Source organism: Pinus tabuliformis, chromosome X (assembly GCF_031772625.1).
Source record: "Pinus tabuliformis cultivar Carrire ecotype Pingquan chromosome X, CPIR1, whole genome shotgun sequence".
Classification (NCBI taxonomy): domain Eukaryota; kingdom Viridiplantae; phylum Streptophyta; class Pinopsida; order Pinales; family Pinaceae; genus Pinus; species Pinus tabuliformis.
This window is the reverse complement of record NC_142308.1, coordinates 639341029-639350908: the sequence shown is the minus strand read 5'-3', so window position 1 is coordinate 639350908 and position 9880 is coordinate 639341029.

Sequence of the window (9880 nt, the reverse complement as noted above, 5' to 3'; positions counted from 1 at the left end):
GGTTTGGGCCCAACCCAGAGGCTTTGGTCCTTCTTTTCTGTACTTATTTTTCTTCTTTATTCCAAGCAGTTCATAACTTCGTTAATTTTAGTAGAGATTAATCTATAAAATAATGGCGTTGAGGCCCCTACATCACCTCTCTTGCGGGAGAATGAGTCGAAGGATTCATAACCACAATCCAAAAATATTTTGTTTATGATTTCTTAGAAATAGATTACCATTAGTTGCCCTATTTTGCATTCTCTTTCTGTAGCTTAGAAGTCATTTTAGTGATTATATCGGTGCTATTGCATAAATTAGATTTTGTTTAAATTCAACTCATATTTTCCATCATAAGTTTTCTCATTTTGTTAATGATAAATGGATGCATGCATGTGATTGATTGAAGGGTTGTGTTGATCTGCAAGGAAGGGCATGTTTACCACTTCCATCATGAGTTCCTTCATCTTCTCTTTCCACTTCCAAATTCTATCCCAAAACCCTGTTTTATAAGTCATTTTTCCTAGTACACTGAGAGCACTAATCCTAGTGCAAGGCAGACCTCTGATAGGTCCTGAGCTTGGCTAGGAGCTCAAACCAACCCCCCTCCATTTGATTCAACTTCCATCGACCTATTTGTACCCTCAAGACATAGTTTTCACCTTCAAAAGCCACTCATATGCCCTCTTGTAGCATTGCAGGCCTTCTTGTAGCATTACATGCCTCTTGTAGCAATCACCTGTAGCAAACATGTAACATCACTTTCCTTCATCAATTTTTATCCCCAATACAACTTTGACTCAGTCTAGATGAATAATGACCCCCATTTGTGATTTTGTGGCTAGGGGAAGCTCCTAGGCCACTCCAACCCTTCCTTTTCTTCACTACAAAAACATAGTAGAGTTGGTTTTGTTTATCACAAGTATGATGCAAGTGGGTTAATGATTTACAATAAAGTGTGAACTAGGTAGATGGTACATGAAATTATGATTGGTAATTTGATGAATTATGCAGGACAAAATACTTTCTTTACTGCAAGTAGATTTGGTAGTTTGATGGGTTTTGCATGATAGAATAGATTTCTTTTTGCAAGTAGGCTAGCCTTTGTCCTTTCATGAATTGATTAGTTAACATTTACAAGTTTATTCAATGGAATTTCCACTTTCATAGCTAAAAGTAATTTCCAATTGTACCTTTATCATCAAGATTTCATCCTAACTTAGTAGGAGGAATGATCTCTAAGCACTTTTGATCTAATGTCATAATTGAGGTTGACATGAGTGGAATCCTATATGTTGTACATATAACATTGTCACCTCTAAGTTTGTACGAACCCAAGGTTGATAATTTGAGTTTAGGAGCTCTTGGGAGTTGCAACATTATTGGTGCAATACGAGGGCTCAACATCAGGGTCCCAAATTTTCTTTCCCTATACCACCTTACTGAATTCTTTAACTTGCCAACCTTCTAGAGAGAACTGCCAAGCGTTTTCAATATATTTCCATACCCCATCTAACTCTTGCATATTTCCATCATATACATGCATAATAAGACCAATTCTCACCACTCTATCTCCCATACCAAAACACAAATAGATATCTTCATGGAAAGAACCATCACATAAATAACCCATCTTCTTTCCTCAAGGAATGTCTACTTTACACAAGCATGCATGTCATCGTAATGCAATACCTCCCCCTCTAACATTCAAAAATACTAGTCAGGTGGCGGCCCCACCATGGATCCTTATGTTGCCCCAATCCATCACCGCCATTAGGGAAATCAATTGAATACATGTAATAAGGTAAATCATGGAATTGAATTTTAAAAATTAAGGTCAATTTAAATATATGTATGGGTTTAATTTGCATATTTATTTACAATGTGGAGTAGTTTAACAATTTTATTTTTGGTTTTTTTAATTTGAATTTGTTGATATAATTTTTAATAATATTGTGATTTTAGTTATTTAAAATAAATTTTTGGATACATAAAGAAATTCTATGCCCTAAAATATCCATGTGGCATTTGGATAGTGTAAACTATATAACTCAAAATTGTAATTCCAACAAATTCTTGCTAAACCAAAGTTGACCAAAATATAATTGAAAATAAATCAAAATATAGAAAAAACACTATGATGATTTTATTAGTGTAAATAGAAAGTAGTTAGGTAAATTTATTAATAGACAATGTGCTAATCATTTGTTACAATGTTAAATTAAAATTTTAGTGTTAAAAATGGACAAGGTTGTGTGTTGATTATAAGGTGAGTTCTTTATGAGTGAAGTGAAGGAAACATTAATTTTGTAGTAAATAGAGTTTATTTTCTACTACTTTTTCTTTAAGAACATTTTAAGTTCTTTTGATGAAATTTGGAATTAAAAAATTTGTAATGTTAATATTCTTAAATGCGATTTGATTCAATAGTATCTATGTAAATCTTTTTGTTAAAAAAAGGTAGTTTTTCACACTTAAAATTTAGAAAAAATTTCTTTGTTACATAAATAAAGACTTCAACAAAATAAGAGTGCAAAGTTCAAGTGGTTATTATCTTTTAAATGATATTAGGTTGGATTAAGGCACTTCTTCATGTGGTCATGTTGTAAAGTTATAGTTTGAGGTTGAGATATATATTCGATTTAAATTTGATCTTAAGCATTTCTTTAGAATGTGTCACACGTCTCAAAGTCACTTATGGGCATATATCACTCTAGTTCATCCTCTATAAATTTGAATTTAAAATTTTATTCTAACCTAGATTTGTCATAATATGATGCCATGATTAATTATTCTCAATACGGATCTAATACCATCTACAACATCTATAACTAATGTCATATGAGTTCTATAACAAATCAAAAACCCAATTGGAACTCTGATATGACGAGGTAACAATATGCCCCACATATCAAAAACATATGTAGTCCTAACAACATTTCATTTCATGCATAATTGTAAACATGCCATCATAAAAAAATATTAAACACATAAAATATGCCGTCCAAAATCATATAACATAGAAAATGTATCCTTTTATGAGGTCCCACCAATCCATATCCATTGCCATTCAATCTCTCTCAACAATAGGTCACCCTCAAGTTGCGGTTATCACTCCACTAGGAAAAAGGATTTTTAAGGCTATTAGGTATTATAATCAACACAACAATAACTAGACCAAGGAACTAAACTCTAGTTGAAACTCCAACCTAGCAACCTTTGATTCCCTATTATCCTGCACAATTGAAGGAAGTGTATCCACTTATCTATGTTGTAGTCCCTCAGGTGGCACCACTTCCCTCTAAGAGCTCCAACATGGATTGTCTAAGAACTCTCATAGCTCTATGCTTCCAAGAACTCCAACTGATATAATGGAGTCTCTAGGCACTCCCGAGGCCTCACATAAGGGAAACCTATTGCTGAAATTTCTTTTTCTAGGTCTCCATCCTTCCCCAAGGAAATCCAAGGAGAATTATCCACCCCTATCCACTTAGGATTTATAGGGTTTCCCAAGTTAACAAGGTTATAGTGGATCCTCTACTCTCACTCAACATATACCCAAATCAAAGGTGGTAATAAAGGAGTGATGTAATTATTGAGAATGATGGGTTTGTCATGAAGCCTAAATATTGTATATGCATTCTCCTTTTCTAACAAGTGGCGACTAAATGGCTACCTCAACACACTTGGTAATTCATCCCACGACTTACGGAATTGGGATACAAATAATGACATACGATGTATGAATTTAGTAATATATTATTTTGTTCCTTCACTAAAGCCCGCTTGACTTAGTCCCTTTCATTAATCCCCTAGCCTCCTTTTCACTGATGGATTCCTCATCCTCCATGTTCTCTTGCATGATTAGACTTAAGTAGTGATGTATTTTATTAATATATGAGTGACTATAATTTAAATTTCTAGGCTCACTCTGTTATTAGAACACATGCCCTCTTTTCTAATATCGTATAAGAACTCCAACCCCAAAACGTACATACATAGGCACTCTAACCCAAAAACCATACTTTCTCAGTAACCTATAAAACATAAGTGAATTTATAATATAAGGGTATTACATTCCCCTCAACCTTATTATGCACTATCTTTAGTGCATTATATAAATATGTAGAATCAAAATCCTCAAAAATATACAAGTACTCCTCTTGCATGGAATCCTCATGCTCCCACATAGCACCTTCATGACCAAAACAAGTCCATTATACCTTTATCAAGATGATGGACCAATTCTTGTAAACTTTGATATTCTTATTTAATATGTGCACTACTTGGACCTGTAATTCACCCTCATGCCCAATCTAGATCACAACCTAATCAATTACGCGGTTAGGACTAGGGACATACATTTTAAGTAATGACACATGAAACACATTATGTATGCACATGGATGTAGGTATTACAAACATGTATGTAACAAGGCTAATCATCTCTAGGATTTTAAATTTCCCATAATATATCATTGCTAGTTTTGGGTAGCTTCCTAATCTTAATGAACATTCCTTAAATTTCACTTTCAAGAAGACATGCTCACCCACTTTGAATTATTTGTGTGTTTTACCTTTTTATACAATTTTTTCTTCATGTTCTTCTTTAATTTTACCATATTCTCTTATGTTTCTCTACATAATTTTGGCCCAATAATAGCCTTCTCAGTTGGATTATCCTAACTCATAAGTTTCCTTCATTTCCTACCATACAAAGCTTCAAATGGGCTCATATCTAAAAATTCCCAAAGCATTTTTTAATGAAAATTCAACCAAATATAAATACTCTTATTTTTTTGATGGTTTATCCATCACACGCATCCACATCATATCTTCAATCACTTGATTGGTCCTGTTTTTTTCCCATCTAACTCTAGGTGATATACTTTTCTAAGATTTACTTTCTCCCAAATAATGGGATGTTAGGAAGAGAAGGGATTCAATTATTTAGAATTGTATGTTATTCCATTGCTAAGAGAAACATTTGAGAGTGGTGCCTTGTGAGTATAATGGATTAGGATGATCATGTAACATGCATTAAGGCCACAATGGCAAAAGGTAAGTTCACAATGAGTTCCCATTCCTTTGTATATTTGTTTTTAGAATTGAAGATATGAGAGAAGAGCATATGCCTCACCTTCTCAATATGTTTCCTCTTATATTGGGTTTTTAAGGATAAATCCTATTTCATTTGTGTAGATGGCTTATAATTGCGCTTATTTTCATTATTTTGTTTTAGTTATTTCTTAAAATTCAAGCAAAGCTAGTAATTAATTAATATGGGATCTAAGGAAACATTAATTTTCATATTTTAATATTTTAGAATATTATAATATTTGTTGTGATGAAATATTCTATTGTAATATCCATGGCATTTACAAATCATATTGGTATCAACTAAATTTTCATTAGAGTATTTGCGGGAAAATATAGGATCTAGGAATTGGTTTAATAAAAAAATTCGTAGAATCTTATCCATGGCAGATGTGTTTGTTTACAAAAACCCTTGAGATATAATATTATAAAGACTTTCAAGGAAGAAAGAGAAAGTAGTTGAAATTTCTCACAATTTGGTCCTCCTCATGGTGGTTCTAGTAGGTAATATTTGAACATTTAGGGAGGATGAAGGAGTTAACTCAAAGATCGAATTAGAAGGGAAACTAAGAGATCACAAAGAGGAAAAAAGGAAGTCAAGGAAAAAACCTATGAAAGAGAGGCCAAGTTACAATATCATTATTGATTAAGCACTAGACAAACCCCATGTTAAGCCCTAGATATTGGGTTGTTGCAATAGTATTGCTATATTTTTAGGTAGGCCAAAGAATTTAGTGTTCCCTTTCATTATAATTGTACTCTTTCTATCCCTATATATATTTGTAAAAGGATGCTTCCCCTCATGGATTGTAATTATTGGTTTATTATCATTTTTAAGGTGCATGGTTCATAATATTTGGTCTTAGAGAACACCAACCAAGGTCTTTCCTACTTCAAATGAGTAATCATGGAATTTTCAATATAATTTTTTAGGGGAGAAACTTCAAGCTATGAAATTATCTGACAAATGAGGAGAGATATTGATTTAAATCTAATTAAAATTTTAGATTTTATTTCACTATACTTTCATACACACACCCTATGGAAGTTAGGGTCTTTTTAATGGTCCTAAATTAATTTCAAACGAGTGATATATTGGATTTTTTGTTATAACCTCCTTTTTAGGATACTTCAGACTATGAAATATTTAAGAGACTTATGAGAGGTATTATGTATGGCTAATAAAAATTTTGGATTTTTGTTCACTACAAATTTGGTGATATACGCTCTAGAAGTTAGGGGTTCTGCATAGTTCTAAAATCAGTTTTAAACTAGTGACATTGAAATTTCCGTTGTAAATTTCTCTTGGGGAAATTTCAAATAGTGAAATTTTCAAGAATTTGAAAGGACATACTAAGTACATTAGTTAAAAATTTCATAATCATATTTTAAAAGTTGACATGTAACATACTATATAAGTTTTCTATTGGGAAAATCCCAAAATTCAAAAAAAATTCGGAAGCTTACCATAACTTTCACTTAGGACATTAAATTTTTGTTAAACCTATGGAATTGTAGAGAAGACATATCAAAGTAATCTAGGCCAAAATTTTAGATTTACAAGGAACAATGTAATCTTTGAAATTCTAGCCAAAAAACTTCAAAAAATCATGAAACGCAGTCCAAAAAATGAAAAATGTGTATTCTGGAATGATGTTTTATTTTTTGAGGGTTAATTTTGCAACATAATTAGAAAATGGCAGTAAAACCATTTTCTTTCCAAAAAAAAAAAAACATTTTTCTTTCCCAAGTATAATTTGAACATTTTTTAATAATGACGTTAAAGATAAAATAATGGGATCTGAATCACATTAAAATTCCAACTGTTTTCATCCATGTCGTTAAACATATAATAGCATGACACTAAATATCGCTAAAATTCTAATTGTTTTCAACCATAACATTAAAAAAAAAAAATTGAAAAATTTTCAACCATAGAATTAAAAAACTCTAAGTTTTCAACACATTTAAACCATCACATTATGAACAAATTACATGACTAAATTAATCAAAATATCAATACTTGTATATTGAATGAAATATAAATTATATCTCTAAGTTATTGTTGCATTGTGGATTTTCTAAACAATAAAATTACTCATAATTAAAACATATAATCCAACAAACATAAAAATGACCCATAACTTCATTTAACATCATATAGAAATCAAATTTTTTATTTCAAGATATCATGTAAACATCAATTATATAAATTGTCTTAGACAATTATTCAAAATCACTCATATATTCTTGCACACCATTAGAATTCACATCTTCAGATGAATGACTAGATGCAGATGAAGATGTTCTATATTCTTCTCTTTCATCAACTAGTGCCCCATCTGAGTCCACATGCATGCCCACCATTTCAGGTTTCAAAATTCTTATAGATCTGCAACTGGGTTTAGCAAACTCCCATATCAACATTGTTTCTTCTGATAACAACCTCTTTAGAAACTCTATCATCCCGAAGTGAAAAGTTCCTCTCTTTGTTTTATTGAAGTCATAAACAAGCATGTCAACATCCTCCAATTTTAAGAGGTATGTGCGATGATGATTTATATTTGTACCCTTTCTTTTTCCCTTTCCGATATTTTTTTTATCAACTACAATCTATGGCTTGTACACACCATTGAATGCGTGTATTTGTGGCATTTGCAACATCTTCATTTTCTGTAATGTCCTTTATAACCTTAGCAATCCAGAATGGATAACCATTGGCATATACATCTTCTAGCAATGTGATCATGAAACCCTCCTGAATATCTTGTATTGAACCCCTGTAAAGGTATTCCATGGCTTCATGTTGTGCATGAGATCTTCTGGAACCAATATACATATCTCTTTCATCTACCCGTGAAGAATTAATAATACCTTGAGATTGTTGTTGTTCAACAATTTTTCTTTCCTCATGTTCACTTGACACATTTTGTGGTCAAGTAAATGGAGTTTTCAAATGTATATCTTCATTTTTTGATCTTGAAATGATATCACTCTGATTATTGAAAAAATACTGCCACCAAACTAAATCAGCAATATCAAAGTACTCATATGTATATCTAATACATATTTTAATTTCTTCGAAGCAATCAAAATAATTTATATCTCTCTTCTTCCTGTGTGCATTATGAACTTCAACAACTGATTGTAATAACAATATATTTGATGCAAATATTGGATGATTTGGAATGAAATTCAAACACGACAAACCTCCTGACGATGCTCATTCTGCAGTAGTTGAATACTTCTTCCCCGTATTAGTGTTTTCCTATGAGATTTTTTGTTACGAAATTGATGTTGGAAGCTAATGTCATTAACTTATTCAATGCATTTCTCCTCACCATGTGATCCTAGAATAAACCTTCGCATGTCAACAGTTTCTTCCAACACATGAAAAATAGGCTTTGGCATCTATGACTTCTTAACACATTGAATTAATGATGGAAAGCTCCCAACATCCTTCCTCCTCAATGTGAATGAAAAATGACTGAACATACAATCAATATGGTCATGAGTATTCCCAAAAAGAAGGAAATCAACCTTTACCTTCTAAAAAATTATCAATTCAACAAGCATGTTTAGATATCCAAAAAAAAATATGTTTTTTGTTTTCATGACAACTGTTTTCCAATTTTCGATACAAAACTTCAGGAAGGTTACTAGACCAATGAGAAATCACATCACGAATTATGGTTATTGTCATATTTTCATAATTATGAATCTTTCGACCTGTGAAGTATACCCTTGGCAATATTTTCCCATTGAAGACAATAGAACTGACCAAGTGAAACTGAATAAAATTTTCCTCCTGTAAATTTTTGGGTGTGTGAACAAAATGTGGTAGAAGTGTTTTCTTCTGGTCCATACCATCAATTATGGAACCCAAATATTTATTTGGATTATCATAACACTTCTTTCGATGCTTGTACAAATTTTTCCTTTCACTTTTTTATTGTTCGTGATGCTCTTGAGGTGCTTTGACAATGGAATCTACCCAACATAAAAGAAAGCCATTAATAAATATGTTTTCATGGTTGACGACTATACAATTTTAAAAAATAATGTTATGAATGGTTACCTCTTTCTACCCCTTCACATTTATCCCTTTTTTATTTAAGAGAAGAACATGTATTGCAAACCCTCATCCTTATCTTATTAGAAATATGGAATTTGTTGGATTCTTTCTTCCATATCTTCACAAAATATTGATATGTAATAAATCGACCATTTCCTTCAACACCTTCTGCATATACTTTTTATAAGTTGTATATTTATCTTCTTGAGAAATTATATGGAATATGTATTGTCTCTCTATTCGGCATACACTCTCCATGCTTTAAAAATAATTCTTTCATCCATGACATTGTAGTATTTGATAATGGCCAAATTTTCATTTATGATGTACTTTTGAATAAAATGGGGGATCCTTTTCCAAATTTTCTTGAATTCTTGATAGACGAAAATTACCAATTGAATGAAACATTTTGAAATCCTTTATACATATAAATAAAGACCCAATATGATAATCATAACCTGACAATGTAGATTGCATGCGCCCCACTAAATATGAATTTTGTATGCTTTTATTCATTGACATAAATCTCTTCCTTTTCTCCAATGCAAACTTGAAATCCATATGTTTCAAGTAATCCTTATGACAACATTCACTTGAAATGAAAGCATTGAAAGAAATTCTTCTCGTGAGATATTCTGCTCTACCCCTTGTATAACTAGAACATCTTGGATTGATACAAAAAGGTATGCTCCTACTCCTTGATACAATAGTTGTTGACAACGTCTCCATC